We start from the raw sequence: 20,434 nt of genomic DNA, 5'->3' as shown, positions 1-20,434 counted from the left end.
TGAGCCCAACACCGAAGGAGGACAGGGCGGTCTGCCGATACTGTGGATCTCCTGTTCACTCTGACACCCGGTCCTGGTCATGACACACTCGTTCGAGTGCTCTTTTCCGTCGGAGCCGCAGACCGGGGAGAGGACTAACGGGCAGGCCGTTGGGCACTCGCACCGACCTGCCTCCTCGCTGTACACAGCTCCATACTTGCACTGGTGAACCTCTGTACAACATCCATTGCCACACAGTGGAACAATCGCTTCATTCAGCGTGGCCATACAATGTTATATAGAATTTAACGGCAGATTTACACTGCTTTGTCGTAGTAGTAGTTGCTGTAGTAGTAATAGTTGAAGTAGTAGTTGTGGTAGTAGTAGTAGTAGTTATAGTTGTAGTTGTAGTAGTACAATTTAGTTGAAGTAGTGTTAGTAGTAGTAGTAGTAGTAGTAGTAGTAGTTGTAGTAGTAGTAGTAGTTATAGTTGTAGTAGCAGTAGTGGTTAGTAGTAGTAGTAGTAGTAGTAGTAGAAGTAGTAGTTGTGGTTGTAGTTGTAGTTGTAGTTATAGTTGTAGTAGCAGTAGTAGTAGTAGTAGTAGTAGTAGTAGTAGTAGTAGTAGTAGTAGTAGTTGAAGTAGTAGTAGTAGTAGTAGTAGTAGCAGCAGTAGTAGTAGTAGTAGTAGTAGTAGTAGTAGTAGTAGTAGTAGTTGTAGTAGAAGTAGTAACAGTAGTAGTAGTAGTAGTAGTAGTAGTAGTAGTAGTTGTAGAAGCAGTAGTAGTAGTAGTAGTTGTTGTTGTTGTTGTTGTTGTAGTAGTAGGAAGTTGCTGCTGCAGCACCAGTTACCATGGTGACAGACGTCTGGTCTGGGTCATTGATCCAGTAGGAAGATATACACGTCCGTAAAACTACTGCACATAGATATAAAGTTTAATCTTGTTTTATCTTGTAACCATTTCATTTCTACCATGCAGCAGTACAATTTCTAACCTTCTTCGTCTTCACCTGTCCCGGGGCCTGTTCCATCATCTGGATGATTTTGAAAAGAAACGAAAGTCATGAAAATGAACAAAAATCAGTTTAAATAGCCAGACATGAGAAAAGTCCATTAGTACCCCTCCAGGAATCAGATGAGCACTTTGCATTAACAGAACAACAACAAAACGTACATGAGACATGTGGTTACGAACTTAGAGGACTTAACAAGTCTTTTATCAAGTGGAATGTTGAATAAAGATATTCACAGACAATTCAAACTCTACTAGTACTGGATAAATAACGGAGATAACTTCAGGACGTTTTGAGTGACATCCACCACTCTTCTTCAGCGTCACCAAATGAACTGAGAGCACACGTTGATTTGCTGATGCTGAAGAAGAGTGACGGATGTCACTCGAAACGTCCGGAAGTTTTTTCTATCCAGTAGTAGAGTTTCAATTGTCTTTCTGAATATTGTTTTACCTGGATGTCTGACCCTCATCAACGTTGAAATTCTTATATAATATACATAATTAAATAAAGATGTTTCAGTCAAAAATGACTCAGTCCCGGGTCCGGGTCCGGGGTTTGAGTCCTGACAGGCCACTGATTTTGTGCCCTTGGGAAAGGCACTTAACTCTTAACTCAAGTGAAAATGAGTGTTGTCCTGTCATGTATTTGTCCCCTGTGTTGGTGGCGGCATTAATATAAGTTGAAGAAACTTGAGTGTGTCGTCACCACGTCTGGTGATTACATGTTGGAATAAATAAATAAAAAACATCTAAATGACCACTTACCACATGTCGGCACGTCGCAGTACTCCCAGCGCACATCAGGGTCCATGGTGTAGCACCAGGGGCCGCCGCTGCCGTCCGGGTTCCGGCAGAAGTTCCCGTCCAGGCCGGCCTGCGGGTACCAGAAGGGCGTGATGGCGAAGTGCGCGTGAGGAGACTGGCTGTCCCACGGCTGGCACACCAGACCCGTCACGGTGTGAGCGACGGTGCCTCGGTACGTTTCACCGTCGCCTTCCGCGCAGTCTTCTGTCTCCCCGTCTACCCCTGTGAAAGAAAGAATACACAGATCTAGCCCCTACATGTATGAGCAATGAAACTAAAATCAGCAGGTCAGAGGAGAAAGGTGCCATATACATGTAAAGTTCGGTGTTGTCATTTTCAGAACCTGGCTCCATACGCCAAAAAGTAGTTACTCAAGCAACTGGATATGATTTTGGAATGATTCATATCCAGTTGTCTGAGTAACTGCTTTTTGGCGTATCGTATTACCTGGATGTCCAACCTTCATCGACGTATTTGGCTCCATACACACACAAATGCCACTAACCATTCATAAACCATTCATTCATTCATTCATTCATTCATTCATTCATTCATTCATTCATTCATTCATTCATTCATTCATTCATTCATTCATTCATTCACTAACCTTGGTGGGGGCAGAAGATGAATGTCCCGGTGCTTCCGTAGCCGGTGGAGTAGCCGACGTGCGAGACGGGGAGCGGGTCCGGGTCCGTCCACGTCAGGAACGGGTCGGTCTCGGTCTGCCGGCGGACAGACACGGCACCCCCCGCCGCCCAGGACACCAGGAAGCCTCGGTACACGTACGGCGACAGGATGTCTGGGAGGGGGAACGTGTTAGAAACACAAAATCAAAACACATATTGATAAGAAACGTGTATGATAAACTGTCTAAATCCATCTCCAGTTGCCTTAGAATGCCAGAAGAAATTGTGAAGACCTAGATTAGAAGATTAGACAAAATGTCTTTCCAGAAGTTCCTAAATCGTTTACGTTATCATTACAAAGTATATACATGATGTAACAAAACTAGAAATTCAGCATTTGCACAGTAAATGTATAATGTTTACCTTCAGAAGGTCTAACCTAACAAACTGTTTATTCTTAGTACTCAAACATGTTCAATGTAACCCAACACCACAGGGTGTCTGGCTACAGTGCTAGGTACCAAGGTGACAGACGTGTAGTCCAGGTCATTGACTTAATTTATTTGTGAAGAAGAAGAAGAAGAGGAAGAAACAGAGCAAAAAATAAATTATGTTTCCTCCTGCGAAGGTAAAATTAATAATAAAGACCGTCTGTCCTACCCGGTGTGGCGACTGACGCCAGGGCGTCCCCCTCCCGCTTGCGTCTGATGACGGACATGGAGTTCTCCCATCCACCAATCACGATCTCGTACATGTCATCCGTCGGGGAGTTCTGACTGGACAGCGCGATGTGTACGTCACTGCTGGCCTTGACCTCAAAGGTGAAAGGTGAGGAGGTCAGAGGTGGAAGGTCCCAGCGGTAGGACAGATCTGACCCGGTGACCCTGGTTAGGCAATCTTCTGAAGGAGAAAAATCAATTTTTAGTCAAGCACAAAAAGAGATTCAGTTGTATATAGATACATATACTGGGATACATATTGATCTTGTGTCCTTTGAAAAGGGTACTTAACACGACTTTCCTAGCTTGACTCAAGTATGGATGTATAACCTCCATGACTAAAGTGAGAATGAGTATTGTCCCTCTTGTATTTGTTTCTATATGTGGGACACAACACTAGAAACAGCTGCCTGCGTCCCACGTGTTTCAATTTTGGGGGGGGGGGGTTTCTTTTTAATGCCCACGATCATGATAACGATCATTATGACACACTCATTTTCAGTGAAGTGAGGAAAGTCGTGTAAATTTCCTTTCGTGTAAAGCACAAGATCGGTGACAAGGTGGGGTTCGAACCTGGGACCACTTGGTTCCGGGCCGAAGACGCTACCGCTACGCCACACGGCCCCCAAATCAACTGATGATTCTGGGGTCGTGTGGCGTGCTCGACTCGGAACCTAGAGGTCCGGGGTTCGAGTCCTGACAAGCCACCGATCTTGTGCCCTTGGGAAAGGCCCTTTACACGACTTTCCTCACTTCGCTCAGGTGAAAATGAGTATTGTATTGTCTTCTGTGTTGGTGGTGGCATTAATATAAGTTCGAAAAATTTGACTGTGCCGTCACTACGTCTTGTGATTACATGTTGGAAATTATTTTAAAAAAAACTGATGCTCACCTCCGAAGACCTGCACCTCGCAGAGTGTGAGGTACTGCCGGCCCGGCAGAGCTATCCCCACGTACCGGCCGGTCAGTCCGCCGCAGGCCACCGGGATCGTCTCCTTGCCGGCCGCCGACTGTTCCTCCCCACACGGAGGGTTGGCGGTCACGCTAGGGTCGTCTCCCACGTACACCTGAGTGCATGTAGTAATAACGGTATGCATACGTTTCTCATATTTGTCGTGAGATCTTGATGCCGTAGGATGCTCAAGCAGATTGTGATAGACCCAAACGAGTGTGTGTGTGTGTGTCTGTGTGTGTGTGTGTGTGTGTCTGTGTGTGTGTGTGTGTGTCTGTGTGTGTGTGTGTGTGTGTGTGTGTGTGTGTGTGTGTGTGTGTGTGTGTGTGTGTGTGTGTGTGTGTGTGTGTGTGTGTGTGTGTGTGTGTGTGTGTGTGTGTGTGTGTGTGTGTCTGTGTGTGTGTGTGTGTGTGTGTGTGTGTGTGTGTGTGTGTGTGTGTGTGTGGAGAGAGAGGGGAGGGGGGAAAGAGGGAGAGAGAGCAAGAGAGAGAGAGAAGGAGAGACGACCCGAGGGAGGAAATGAAAGAGTGAAAGCGAGATAGAGAGAGAAACAGAAGGGCAGAAAAGGAGAAAGACGTATACTATTAGATAAAGGGAGATAGAGAGAAAGAACCAGGTTTATCTGGGAAGAAGGACTGTTTTGGATGTGCCTATTTGGGATGTGCCTGTCTGGGATGCGCCTGTTTGGGATGTGCCTGTTTCGGATGTACGTGTTTGGGATGCTCCCGTTTGGGATGCGGCCCACCTTGAAGCCGTCGAGTCGGTCGGAGCAGCAGTCCTCCCGGTTGGTGACGACGACTCGGTCCACGCACTTGGAGGCGCCCAGGTCCACTCGCCACCACGGCTGGTGGTCCATGTCGGTGTGGGTGCAGGAGTTGCCTGGCGATGAAATTTTGTTTATTATATTCAAGTACAGTGATAATATATATTATATATATAATATATATATATATAAACATACACCGTGTCAGTTCCTCACTCAGGTGTAGGAACTGACACGGTCATAATACCCCGAAAATATCTGTATCTGTATACTAGTATTTGTACATGAATCTGTATCTGTACATGAATCTGTATCTGTGCATGAATATGTATCGGTACATGAATATGTATTTGACTGCAAATAAAGATCTCGAGCGATTTCCATAGATAGATAGATATAATGTCACAACACTGCATTTCGGACCGCATATTGGAGCAGTGACTAATCTCCAAGCAGATCTTTCCGAGGCCGCAAAAGACAGTATCAAATTGGCCAGGCAGTATTGGCTGATGGACACTCCTCTGACCAATGGATGCTGCCTTGCCACCGCATTGTCTGCTTGGAGATTAGCAGCGACACCTAGCTGCAGAACGAACCAGGCATTGTTGCCCTGAAGAAGGTGACAGACGGTCATTGAAATGTCGCATGTATAAACCTATTGCTAGTTGAACCTTCTTATACAGTCTCTTGCCAACCTGACAGCATTAATGAATAAAAGACCTTTATTGTACGTTTGTTTTCTAACAAGATGAGTACATGTCATGAATACACGGAAAAAAGAATACAGCAATGATACTTACATACTATACTGTATACTAATGTGATCTACTATTTACAGGTTCAACTTCTTCTCGCTTATTGACGCGGTTAAAGATGTACAAACATTTTAAGCTAATGATACGTGGTTTGCCAAGTTTCATAATGACGGCTGATTTACCAGAAAAGTCTCCGTCCAGGTTGCCGTCCACCGCTCGCTCTGCGGATTTGCCGTACAGCTGGCTGGACTGTTGCGCCGAGCGGCCACGGGCGATGTTAGTTGTACTGCCGGCTGCAGGACAGGACGGGTAGCAAAAAGGACGATGTGTTTCTGACTTAACGGGATACCATATTATCATGAACGTTCATTTGTGTTGGTAGTTACATGTTTAGAGCTAACACTTTAGATCCAACACGAACTCACCTAGAGCTTTCGACTAGTTACGCTGGTCTGCCTCAGTAGACTGACCCAGTGAAGGAAGCTATTTACATCAGGGCCCATCACCATTCACTTAACCGTGACGGGGGCCGACATCGTCTACCAGATACCTTTGATGACCAGTGTTGACGTCACACTTCAAAGGAGCCACGTGACAAGCTTCACTGGGTCAGTCTACTGAGGAAGACCAGAGTGACTGGTCGAAAGCTCTAGGTGAGAGAACTTCTTTGTGTTAGACCAAAAGTTTTAACTTTAAACAGGATACCTTCGAAAGGCCTTGTGTCTAGGCGAGCGAACTCGGGTTCATCTGGCCACTGTTTGGATTCCTTGCATTCCTGGCTGGACGATCAGTCCTTGTACAACTTCTCACACACCAACCGATGTGTAAAATGGATACCTAACTTCGGTTGGGGAGGTAAAGGCTGGTGGAAGGAAAAGGGTGGGCCAAGCCTTCCAAACCCTCCGCCCCTACGGCCTCAAAAAGGCTATAGGAATACCTTTTCTGTTTAACACAATGCACAGCTTTGATCCTAGGATAACCAGTGCCCGACAAAAAAGCAATAATTCGCATTGCGTTCGACGAATTTACAGTTTAATCCTATTTCTAAGAAATTCCAATAACGTTAACAAAGGTGAAGCTTCCAAGCTAACATTTGACAGTATTTTAGTTGGTGTCAGGCCTGGAATGTTTGGAAAATTAAAAGACACCTAACATATCCAAGACGAGTAGTACCACACACACACAAAAGAATCGAACGTTTGTAAAAAGAGGAAATGATTTAAGAAGTAGATACAGATAAGTCCATGATGTTTGCCTACCGCACTGTGAAACCCGCACATCCCCAGACCCGGTGCCTACGGACAAGCACAAAAAGGTATCAGAATGCGGATATTTCAGAAGGTGTCAGAAAAATGTTATGACCATTGAGTAAAGAGACCCTTTCTACACAACTTGTACCAAAACTTTATATTGCAATGCATCACATACGGCTATTCATTGTGTACCTTCATTGCACCGACCTACGTGTAGATTAACAAAACAAGAGTGATATTTTCCCATACCTGACGTTCCGTAAAAGTCCAGCTCACTAAGCCATGGCTGCCAGCCCGAGTGGGTCCTGGTGACCACGAACCTCCAGTACCGCGCTGTTCCCTGGAACCCGCCGAACTCCTGGCGCTGGCTCGTCCCTCCCTGCACGTTACTGACGACCTTGACGTCCTCCCAGGTGTACGGACTCGCAGAAAGCGAGTTTTGCAACCTGAAGGCTGCGATGTCGTGTATGGTGTCCCCGAAGTTTGTGACTGCGATGCGAGTCACAGTTTGGGGCCCTGTGAGGTCCAGTATGATGTACCAGTTGTTGTAGTTTCTTCCCATACCTCTTGGGTTCCAGTAGGTTGCACTGTCCCCATCCAAGGCTTTTGCGGCATCATATGTCACTCCGTTGTTGACATGCGGTGTGCCAGCGGAGCTCACGACCCATGACGAATGCCGAGTCAGCCATTCACCTACATGTAGGGTAGAGGACACAGACTCTAAATTCTATCAAAACAAGGAAAAAAAGCTGCCAAGAAAATGTACTTGTGCTCAAACGCTCATGATATTTACGGCGAAAGTATTTCTTACCGCAGACCGGCACGTCACACAGGCCCCAGACTGCCGGCCCGTCCACGAAGCACCAGACGCCCACTTCGCCGTCAGGGTTTCGGCAGTAGTTCCCGGTCAGTCCGTACGTACCGTCCCACGACAGGCACGTCCCACCCGAGCGAGTGGTGTCCACCGTGCCACGGTAGGACGACCCGTCTCCCACCTGACAGTCGTCCTCAGGAGACCCGGGGTCTGAGGGTAAGCACAAGGAGATGTCAGAATTAAGATATTTATTGGGTGGAGAAAAAGAAAGAGAGGGATAGAAAGAGATGGAGAAAGAGAGAGAATGAGAGAGAGAGAGAGAGAAAGAAAGAAAGAAAGAAAGAAAGAAAGAAAGAAAGAAAGAAAGAAAGAAAGAAAGAAAGAAAGAAAGAAAGAAAGAAAGAAAGAAAGGGGGTGGCGGTCATCTTCCGGAGACTCGGGGTCTGAGGGTAAGCAGAAGGAGATGTTTGTTTATTGCGACGGGGGCCGACATCGTCTACCAGGTAGCTTTGACCGAGTGTTGACGTCACACTTCAAAGAAGCCAGGTGACAAGCCTCACTGGGTCAGTCTACTGAGGAAGACCAGAGTGACTGGTCGAAAGCTCTAGGTGAGAGAACTTTTTGTGTTGGATCTAAAGTTTTAACTCTAAACATGCTACTACCAACACAGATGAACTTTCACTATGTTTGGCATGAAAGTTCATCTGAGTTGGTAAATTACACTATGAAAAACTTAAACTTTTCTCCAACTCGAAATTTGACTCACCAGAAATTTTCGACTGGGAAAAATCACGTGTCCACAGCATTTGGGTCAGATAGCTGAGGAAGACTGAGTGATTCAGTCGAAAATTTCTGGTGAGTCAAATTTCGAGTTGGAGAAAAGTTTAAGTTTTTCATAATTTCACTATGTTTGTTTATTTATCTATTCAATCAAAGAACATATCGCCCTAGAGGGCAGTTTTCAATGCAATCCCCAAACACAATCCCTAAAATAATAACAATACAACATAAAGTGATTGCTGAACAAACATATGTACAATACAAGGTGAGAAAGAAAGAGAGAGAAGGAGGCAGAAGGAGAGAGGAGGGAAAGGTGTTTTGAAATGAATCTGTTTTACCTTCACCATCCGGTCCACCGTGAATGGAATCTGCATGGGAACAAATAACAGACTGTGTGATACAGGTGTACATTCTAATACCAGCTCAGAAATACAGTTATTTGCATTCGAATACCAGAGTAATCAGCCTGGGATTGAGGTGTTCGAGATGTCGTTTTGAGTTTTATATCATACCCGGGCCGCGATAACGTTCGATAACGGGTACCGGACCGGGCTGTACTTTACGGTACGGCCCGGTCCGGAACCCGTTATCGAACGCTTCCATGGCTTCCATAGAACGATTCGAACACGTTTCTCCCTAACCGCGTGTGCCCCTTTCGAAAATTCAAATACAGAACCCGGACGTTGGAATTGATGTTGTTGCAGTTTAGGGTTCAGTGGCACCAACTTTTGGCTCATCTTGCATTGAAAGGCGTGTTTTCTTGGGTGGGTATGACATAAATAAAATACAACACGGTGTATTCCGCATCGCCCTCGGTCCCGGCCCTCCCGCGAGTCGGATCGCCTCCTGGCCGTCGGGCGATCCGACCCGCGGTCGGGCCGATACCTCGGGCGATACGGAATACCCCGTGTTGTACTTTATATGAATTAGTTGCTCAACAGGTAGATATCCCAAGGCAAGGGTGGATACCGCTACCCTGAGTGTCAGCCTTGTTAGCTTTCGTCCTCTCCCCAAGATCCGTTGGCAGGGAGCGGATCTTGGGGAGCAGACGAAACAAGGCTGACACTCAGGCTAGGATACCGCATACCATCTATAAGGAATCAGAAAGGCCTTGAAGCTTACCGCAGTCTGGCAGCTCGCAGTGTTCCCAGCGCACGTACGGGTCCGTCGTGTAGCACCACACCGTCGCCTCTCCGTCCGGGTTCCGGCAGTAGTTCTCCTGGGGAAAAAAAACAGGCAAGTCAAAGGAAATCTAGCATGAAAGTTTATCTGTGTTAGTACAAATCATTATGAAATAAAGACTGAACTTTAACTTCCAACACTAGATACAGAATTGGGACTTACCCCAATTCTGCAAGAGGAGTAAAGGAGGCAGTCTACATAAGAGCTCACAGACCTACCCTGAACAGAGACGGGGGGCGACACAAGTTATCTGGCACGTATGACCCGCTACTACGGTCACGTGTCTCTGACGTGACGTTCCAAGAGTAGACGGGTCCAGTCCGTGAACAAGGTTGATGAAGTCAACCGAAAATTTGGGGTAAGTCCTAATTCTGTATCTAGTGTTGGAAGTTAAAGTTCAGTCTTTATTTCACAAATTAAGGAAATCTATTTCACAAAATGAGCTTTATTTGTGATATTACGCAAATTCTCCAAGGTGCCGGTGGGCGGCCATCTTGACGTTGCCACCTAGCAACGCCGCTCTCGTGCCGCAAATTATCAATCTCGTTCCCATGCAGGAATCTAAATGTTCGAAAATTAACGTTTGTGGGGTCGTGTGGCGTAGCGGCAGAGTGCTCGACTCGGAACCTAGAGGTCCCGGGTTCGAGTCCTGACATGCCACCGATCTTGTTGCTTGGGAAAGGCACTTTACACGAGTTTCCTCACTTAGCTCAGGTGTAAATCAGTATTGTCCTGTTATGTATTTGTGCCCTGTGTTGGTGGCGGCATTAGTATAAGTTCGAAAACTTGAGTGTGCCGTCACCACGTCTTGTGATTACATGTTGGAAATTATTAAAAAAACGTTCTGAAACAGACGTGCCTGCAGCTCCGGATGCTCCAGCGGGCTGCCGAAGCCGTGATAGTGGGGGTACTGCGCGTCCCAGCGCTGGCACGTCCGGCCGGACTCGGTGGTAGCCAGGGTCCCTCTGTAGGTGGATCCGTCGCCTTCCACGCAGTCGAAAGTCTCCTGAGGATCTAGGGACATGGGAGAGAGAGGAAATCATCGAAGAAAGATCTTAGTGGAAGTGACCACCTTTGAAACCAACATAATGAATGTAAGTACATTGTACAAGTCATGATGATAAAGAAGCTATAGGTACAATTACAGTGATGTAAGAGTGTTGCACTCTACTACGACTACACAGTCGAAAGTCTCCGGCGGATCTAGGGACAAAGAGAGAGGGAAACATTGAAGAAAGGTGTGTCAACGGGTGTTTTAAGTTGTTAAACCACCATAATGAATGAATAAAAACGCTGGGTCCTAGCCAGGGTCCCTCTGTAGGTAGATATGTCACCTTCCACACAGTCGTACGTTCCCGGGAGTTATTGAAGAAAGACGTTTAAGAGTGTTGCACCCTACTACAACTAAATTATGGTTAACCAAGTATACCAAACTTACAGTTGTCTATACATGTAAGGGAGCGAGAAGTTGAACCTGTTCTTACCAGTGTATATAGCCTCTACCAGGCTTAGGGAGGCGGCTGGAAAGAATAGAATCGGCCAAATAGAAAGATAGCATGCCAATTAAGGGAGTTGGTTTGCAGTTTGCGTCAAAATATACTCTCCAACGCACCAACTCCCCCGACATGGTATCTCTCTATTTGGCCGATCTCTACTCTTTCCAGCCGCCTCCCGAAGCCTGGTAGAGGCTAGGTTAGTTACCTTCCGGTAGCCTGTAGTCTGTGCACCCCGGACAGTCGCAGTGCTGCTGGCTGCTCCCGCAGTAGTTGTAGGGTGAGCAGCAGGGAAAGGGCCCGTCCGGGTCGCACTCCGCCGGGCCCCCGCCGGGCGCCGGGAAGACCTCCCCACAGCGCAGGTCATCACGCCATTGCTGGGGTTCTGGGAGTCAGGAAAATACAAAATACAAGATATCTGTACTATGACATGCCTGTAGCTATATATTACACTCAGTCACTTTTGTCTGCACCTTGGGAGGACATCGTCTCCTGTTACATTTCTAACACAATGGTAATCTACTGTACACAACTTGCTGACCTGTTATCTGGTAGACCTCATTTGCCCAAGGCCCGCCTTCGCCGTCCGCTGCGCACGCTGTGGAAGGCCCGTACCTGTGTGAAGTGTGAGTGTGATGTGAAATGGTTTATTGAGGATAAAAAAACACTGGCAGCCTTACATAGGTTGAATTGTGGTTCTTTAACAATTCATTCATGTTAGACTCGTTGACAACATAATACAAAATTCTTATCGCATAGATTAAAACAATATAACATTCCAGACATATTAACATCAATTGGTGACTACATATTAAAAAGTTTTACTGATAAATAAGATATTCTATATACATGGAGGCCGCACAAATTGTTACATGTCATCATTTAACAATCGTACGCAGAAGGGAAAAGTGCTGTTCTGATACCAGGCAGTTTTTGCATTTGTACTGGGTAAAAGAGTTGCTATTTCTGAGAGTTCTTACCTGTTGTAAGTGTTGAAGGCATTAGCAGATCCGAAACACTGTCCACCATTCTGTACAGCAAACACGGTAAAGCCGCGAGACTGCGCCACCTGGTAACACTTCTGGATGGCGTCCTGGCGGGATTGATAGGGGCCGTCCAAGCGTGGGTCTGTTCCCTCCAGGATTGGAATGGCACGGTCAGATGTGTCCGCCCAACATCCCAGGCCGGTGTACTGTTGGTTTTCCGGTCCTGTGTAAGAAAAGAAAATCATTGTTGTTTATTTAATTGAAGCAGAAAAATTCATATTTCTTATGAAACTGGACAAACCATGAATCACTAGTTCTATATGCTCCTACATCTATAACTGCGTCAAGAAGCGAGAAGAAGTCGAACAATGTAAATAGTAGATCACATTAGTATGTATAGTTTAAGTATCATTGCTGTATCCTTTTTCCTTGTCTATTCATGACCTGTACTTAGCTTGTTTGAGCACAAACGTACAATAAAGGTCTTTCATTCATTAATTTTAATGTCTAACTAGACAATGTGCAAAATAATGAAATAAAGTTGTAACTTTACAAGTAACATTGTCTTGTTTGCCTTAGACGACGTATCAAACTACTTTCGACCAATGAATGCAAAATAATTTACAACAGTAACGCGAACACGGTACACGGAAGTACGAAGTACTTAAAATCAGTAAAATAATTGAAAACCATGTACACTGATTAAAAAAAATTGGATTGTCCGACTGTCAAGCAAGAAGACCCAGGTTCAATCCCCAGGGTTGGACCCAGACATGTCCGGACTTGCACCCAGACGTTGTGCCCTTGGAAAAGGCACTTAACACGCATTTCCCCCCTCAGTTAGAGGGATCGTGGGCCCTACTAGGGTTTGGGTTGGCGTTAGGAAGGGCATCTTGCTCAAAAAAGAAAAGACTTGCATTTGATGCAAGCACATCTAACCCCCGTTTCGTGGTAAAATGTCGTTAAAATAATAAAAAACTAGAAAGGCCGACATTTGCTTGGGAGCAAATACAGCATATTTCTGTCCATCTCCCTCCCACGCAAAAGTGGACTATATATATATATTCCAAACTTACCCCAGTGCAAAACTGGCAAAGGTTCTCAAATGAATTAAATAGTAGCTATATGAGAACAAAGATGCAAGAACAAGTACTTTGAATCTCGAAAGCTTTACTAATCTTATTACAGGTAAATAACAACAAAAACACAAATACTAACAATGATGAGATTTGATACATTTTGAAGGTCTTAGGCACATAAAATTGAATGTGTGGGTCATTGCGCACGACTTACGTGCAACGTGACCTCAGGTAACCCACAATGGAACACGTGTTCCATGGATGGAACGGGCCATTCTTTAGATAGAACATGGAACGGGTACAGCACTTTTGGCCCTTGTTTGCTGAAAATAGCCATTAAAGTCCCCCAAATGAGTCATTTGGAAGTGGTGTATGCCAAATACGTGACTGCTATTCTGTAGACACACGTTCAAGGTACCCTTATACTGAATGTCATATCATTTGGTTGTAATACCAGGGCTCAGGATCCAAAAATCCATTTTTTGTCGAAAAATGCCCCAAAAAACCTTCATAAAAAGGCATGTTTAAAAACAAAATTAAAAAAAAAACGTCTGGGGGTATTTGCCCACTCTACCCCCATGCCAAATTTCAGGTCATTTGGCTGAATGATGGCGGAGTTGAATCCCTCTGAATGAGTGGCAGAAGGAGGAGAAGCAGGAGGAGGAGAAACATGAGGGAACACAATATATTTCATCCATACCATGGTATGGACTGAAATATAAATACCTTCAGTCTTGTCCATCCAGTAAACGTCACAGTCGTGTTCTGGCCAGAAGTCCCACCAGCCGTGCTCCGTTTCCCTGAAGAGCGCCCCCGTGTGGGGATGTGCGCAATAGCAGACGTCCCTGGCGTCACACTGTAGCGTGCTGTAAGTCCCGTCAGACTCACAGAACAGGAAAATCTCGTCCTCCTCGTGAACCGACCGCCCCGCCTGATCTGCCGCCTCCTGCTGACACTTCGACATCGCTCCTGCCGAACAAAAGAACCAAAAGTAGTTTTTTTAATGTATTCCCACATTTATGAGGGCCGCAAGCCCTTTTCCTTAGAGCGTATTCGCCGTTTTAATTATACGTAATGCGTTGTAGCCACTTGGAATTTATCGTAAAGCGTAATCGAGGGTTTCCGAATTCAGCGTAGAGCGTTGTCGGGACCCCCCCCCCCTTATCACAAGACATACCCTGGATGCCAAACTAGTATCGGGCCGTTAGCCGTTCTCCTTCGGCAGCCAAGAGCCCTTCGCCTGCCGATCTAAATTACCGCTACGAGGGCCGGACAAACCCTCGGGCTCAACCCCCCCGTAGCGGTAATTTAGATAGGCGGAGGAAGGGCTCTTGGCTGCCGTAGGAAAACGGCTAACGGCCCGAGACTAGTTTGGCATCCAGGGTACACAAGACATGGCAACTGCATGCTTAAGTTTTTTTCAACTTATTTATAAGCATTAACGGACGACAGCTACCCATATACGAAAAAATCATGAAATACATTGTTCCTTTGTGAATTTATCTGCTCTGTAAAGTTTCGCCAGCAACCCTCCTGCAGCTCCGGAACAAGCTGCTGGGGGGACCAAACCCACACCACGTACTGACAGGAAAAGCTATCCACCACTAAAAATCAAAACCATAGCAAAAAGACCATAGCATAGATACAAAAACCGGAAGTTCTGCTGCAGTACCAAGGTCAGCCACCAGGAGGCCAATATTTGACCTTGACCTTTGTCTTCCTAAGACCTACCAACATACCAAATATCATCATAACCCATAAAGGCCTTCTGAAGTTATGCTGACTACAAATGTGCGGAAACACAAACACACACACAGGCAGACACACACACAAAGACACGCCAAAAACAATACCTCCATTTTTCATGGAGGTATTAAGAAATCTGGCACGACGTAACTGCCGTTTGGGAATGCTGTACAACGGGAAGCTCACCCTTCTCCGTCTGGCAGATGAAGTACCGCCTGTTTCCGCACGGCGCGTCGTTCCACCCGGACTTCCACAGTTCGCCGCAGTCTTCCCTGCCGCCGGCGTTGTTCGGCTCGCCGGGGGCCCATGCGGTAAACACCGGTACTGCACCGTCTGACCACTCCCACTGGCCGGCCTCGGTCTTCGCCTTATAAAAACGCAAACAACAACAAAATATCTCAACTTGTGTGTTGGAATAAAGTTCAACGTTTTACCAACAATAATTACTACAAACACATATGAACTTGACTTGACTTTATTGGGATCCACACTTAGCTTACAACAAATGTAGCTATTCTTCCTGTGGTCCTTCAAGACACACATGACACATTTACAAAACATTCATGATAACAAAATACCTGCGAATAATTTTATCAAGTTGCATGGTTGAATAGTTATTTATTCATAACCACTGTTTTAACAACTTAAGGCCACAGCAAGTAAATTTTATAGATGACATCCACCGCAGACTCCAAATCTAATGCGAGCGGGCGAAAAAAAAAAACAAGGCGGGCCGAAAAAAAGCAAGGTTCCTACATGCATTTAAAAATGTTGAATTGACTCAATCATTGTACAAATGGTTTTGATTTAGTGGGAACATCACATATACACAGCCAACATCACATATCACTGCATCAAAGTAAGAAACAAAACATTGAATCAGAGCCTTTTCTTGTCTCCTCTCTTCATATTTATCTGTCATCCACCTTCCGGCATGGCAGCAGACATCTTTGCCCATTTTCGGCATGAATGTATATCTTTACTTGCCCACATGCAATAATTATAAGCTCACAGGCACGAATTTGCGATTAAATATTAAAACCCTTGTCCTGCGGAGCCCAACAATTGTTGTTTTGCACATACAGTACCATCTATATAGCACTATAGATTTGGGGATATTTCTCGTGCAATGCATTACACCGCAGCGAAACGCAACGAATGCGGACGTAACTATACCGCCGCAGGGCAAAAAAAAGTTGGGGTTCTATGTTCTAATGAAGACATGGAATTATTGCAAAATATTGGGTAAAAATGCATGCAGGACAAGGGTTAAAATGAGTTTATACTGACAATAGACCAGTACTGTAGTGTATTCAGAGCTCATTGTTTGTCTAACTTTATGAGTGTATATCTTTACTTGCCCACATACAATAAGCCCACAGGCACAAAGTTCCGATTAAATATTAATAATGGGCCCACCACCCTTCACTTAACCGCGACGGGGGCCGACATCGTCTACAAGATACCTTTGACTCAGTGTTGACGTCACACTTTAAAGAAGCCACGTGACAAGCCCCACTAGGTCAGTCTACTGAGTGAGACCAGAGTGACTGGTCGAAAGCTCTAGGTGAGACATTTGGACCAAAAGTTTTAACTTTAAACATTTAAACATGTAACTACCAACACGGATGAACTTTCATGATAGTTAACATAAAAATGAGTTTAAAAAAAAACTAGTACGCACCAGCCCGATCCAGTACTGTCCGCCATGGATGTCCTCAAGAAGCTTGAGAACCTCCTGCTGCAGATCTTCCGTCTTGGGTGCCGCCAGGAACCCCCCGTCTGCCGTGCAGGTGGAGTTAGCGCCGCGCCAGGTCTGCGCCAGGTCGTACAGCTTCAGACAGTGGTCTTCAGACTCGGTGTAGCCGGCATGGCAGGCTGAAACAGTACAGAGCGAGATTCACCACTCTTTCCTCACTAGTTATTGGGTATTACCTACATGTACATGGCAAGCTTTATGAAACTGTTCTCCAACTCATGAATTTCACTCACCGGAATTTTCGACTGAATCACTCAGTCTTCCTCAGCTATCTGACCCAAATGCTGTGGGACGTGATTTTTCCCACGTGTGACGTCAGCAAAGGGTAGGATAGCTGAGGAAGACTGAGTGATTCAGTCGAAAATTCCGGTGAGTGAAATTCATGAGTTGGAGAACAATTTAAATTTTTCATAATGTAATTTACCAACTCAGATGAACTTTCATGCTGATACATGGCAAGCTGATAGTCACAACACACAGAACATGTGCAATATTCAGTACAGTTTGAAGCAGTAGTGGTCAGACTGAGTGTAGCCGGCATGGCAAGAACATCAAATAGCACGTCAATTGTACACGTGGGGTCGTGTGGCATAGCGGCAGAGTGCTCGACTCGGAACCAAGAGGTCCAGGGTTCGAGTCCTGACATGCCACCGATCTCAACGACTTTCCTCACCTCGCTCAGGTGAAAATGAGTACTTGACGCGTGTGTATGTATTGCATTGCCCCATGTGTGCTTGGCGGAATTAATATAAGTTGAAAAAACTTGAGTGTGCCGTCACCACGTCTTGTGATTACATGTTGGAATATGAAATTGTACATCGTACAATGTAGGCCAGCATAGTACTAAAACGAAAAGGGTATAACATGAAACGTAATAACCTAATTACTTAAAATCAAGTGCTAATATCAAGTAGGGCTAATCATGAGTTTTGGCATCTTCTTCTAATAACAAAACAAAAGAGTTGACAAAAACTAACCATGAATTCAACCTCTGTATATTGTTAATGTAAATTAAATTTTTGTCCACGCAAGCATTCTGGCCAGAGCCCGGTTCAGAAATGTGACCTAAGCATTTTAGTAGATGAATGTACATATCATTTATCTACAGCTTTGGCACTACCTTCAATTGCACTACGTTCGGAAATGCATTGTTAACAGTAAAAACTAGCTAAGTGTACTGTGAACCAAGTAACAGTGCACTGTGAACTATGTAACACCTTTAGTGCACTATGCACCAAGTAACATCTAGCGTCAGTACACAGTAAACCAGTCAGAACTGCCCTGATGAAGATGACAGACGGTCATCGAAACGTCGGCTCGTGAAAATAAATGGCACGTGAAAATATATAGAACTTTGCTATTCATTCGTTTACCAACCTGATGAAATTATTTACGGATGAGCTTTTATAAAAGTTTATAAGCTTCAGCCACTAATTAAAGAGAATGTTTAAAGGGGAAACGTACTGGCTGGGTGCGGGGTGTGCCAGTAGACATGGCAGTCGTGCCTCATGTCCTCGCCCAGCGGAGTCGCCGTCTCGTAGTACAGCCTTCCGTCCTGCGGGTCGGCGCAGAAACATTCCGCCATGAGAGCCCAGCACTGGGTGGTGTTGTAGGATCCGTCCGCAGTGCACTGAGGGGCGTACATAAGACATTCACAACATACATGAAAGGGTGGGTAGAACAGAAGAAAATGTTAGGATATAGGGGTTTTCTTTTCGCTCACTCACTCACTCACTCACTCACTCTCTCCCATAGCTTCGATAATGTTCGATAACGGGTTCCGGACCGGGCCGTACTTTACGGTACGGCCCGGTCCGGAACCCGTTATCGAACGCTTCCATGGCTTCCATAAAACGATTCGAACGCGTTTCGCCCTACCCGCTTGTGCCCCTTTCGAAAATTCGAATACAGAATCCGGACGTTGGAATTGATGTCGCATTTTAGGGTTTAGTGGCACCAACTTTTGGCTCATCTTGCATTAAAAGGCGTGTTTTCTTGGGTGGGTCTCACCTAAGTGCTTACGTTTCTGTGTCTATCATACACCTTCCTCACAGCTTCTGACAGGAGTTCTTTGTCGCCTGTTTTGTCTCCCTCCATTGTACAATATTGAAAATTCAAATAAATATCAACATAAACTTATAAACAGCCCACCTGAGGGACCTCTACGCCCAGCCAAGCCAGTAGCTCCCCGTGAGACGCCTCGCGTTCACACTCAGACTGTTCTGTTACAGCTGTGGAGACAACACGGCCAAAATCACTCAAAATGTAGGAAGAAAACTCACAAACGAAATTCACCAGAAATTTTCGACTGAATCGCTCAGTCTTGAGCAAAAAGAAAGAGTAAAACTGCATGTGGCAAAATGTACTCTCTGGCGGAACAACTTCCTCGGCATGTTTTTTTTCCTATTTGGCTCAAATTCTTCTCTTTCCAGCCGCCTCCCGAAGCCTGGTAGAAGCTACATTAAGCACGCTATACGAGTAAAAATGGTTGCGGCAAACTGTACTCTCTAGTGGACCAACTCTTTCGGCATGCTATCTCTCTATTCGGCCAAATGTCTACTCTTTCCAGCCGCCTCCCGAATCCTGTTAGAAGCTACATTATAAGCACACTGTAATTCTGCCTTACCTGTATGGTTGTTTTGTAGGTGGTCGGCCCAAGCTGAGCCCAGCAAGAAGACCACACACCAAGGACACAGACCGATGGCCGCTCCCCGCCACATCCTGCCAGACAACCCACACCTGGCTCCAAACCTGTCGGAGCCTGTGTGCAAAGAATTCTATTGGAAAACTTTAGAATGTTCTTTCCCGAGAGAAGGCGAGTCCATGTATTGAGGAATGTGGTGGGTTAGGGTGGGTTTGCTACAGAAGTTTTGCTAATATTCTTTCCAGTCGAATGTTGAAACATTTGAATGGTTAGTAAAGGTTTGTAGTACATGAAAGTTATGTAAAGAAAAGTTTGCTTGAATTTGAAAATACCGGTCCTATAGGGACAGGACTATGGATAAATGATATCTGTATCTACCTCTGTAACAGTTTGGATGGAAGAGTCCTTGCTTGACGTCACAAAGCGCTCACCCGGCCTGGTACGGGAGGGTTTACGACTTGTCGCGACGTCGCCGGACTCACAAATATTTCTAATCATCAAGACCTGCACGCAACAACTGCCGACCAACAAAGCACGCGAACATTCTTACAACGCTGGAATAAAACCGGTTGTAATCTCCAAGCAGATCCTATAGGGTGGCAAAAACAGTATGTGGGGTCGTGTGGCGTAGCGGCAGAGTGCTCGTCTCGGAACCAAGAGGTTCCGGGTTCGAGTCCTGACATGCCACCGATCTTGTGCCCTTGGGAAAGGCACTTTACACAAATTTCATCACTTAACTCAAGTGAAAATGAGTATTGTCCTGTTCCTCTGCGTTGGTGACGGTATAAGATAAGTTGATATAACTTGAGTGTGCCGTCACCATATGTCTAGTCATGAAATGTTGGAATATAAAAAGAAGACAGTATCAAATTGGCCCGAAAAGGGTCCAATATGCCATGGATGCTACCTGGCCAATTTGATACTGTCTTTTGCCACCCTAGGATCTGTTTGGAGACCCCAAAAGGGACCAGGCCAACCGTTTTATTATTTAGTTCGGAACGTTCGGAGGAAGCTGGTGATAAAGATTTAACCCTCTTCATGCAGAGGCAGCCTTTCAACAGGAAACTTGTACAGGATACAGGGTTA

Source organism: Branchiostoma belcheri, unplaced genomic scaffold, assembly GCF_001625305.1.
Source record: "Branchiostoma belcheri isolate BF01 breed outbred unplaced genomic scaffold, Haploidv18h27 scaffold12, whole genome shotgun sequence".
NCBI classification, from domain to species: domain Eukaryota; kingdom Metazoa; phylum Chordata; class Leptocardii; order Amphioxiformes; family Branchiostomatidae; genus Branchiostoma; species Branchiostoma belcheri.
The sequence above is the reverse complement of the archived record's forward strand: the minus strand, read 5'-3'. Positions refer to the sequence as shown.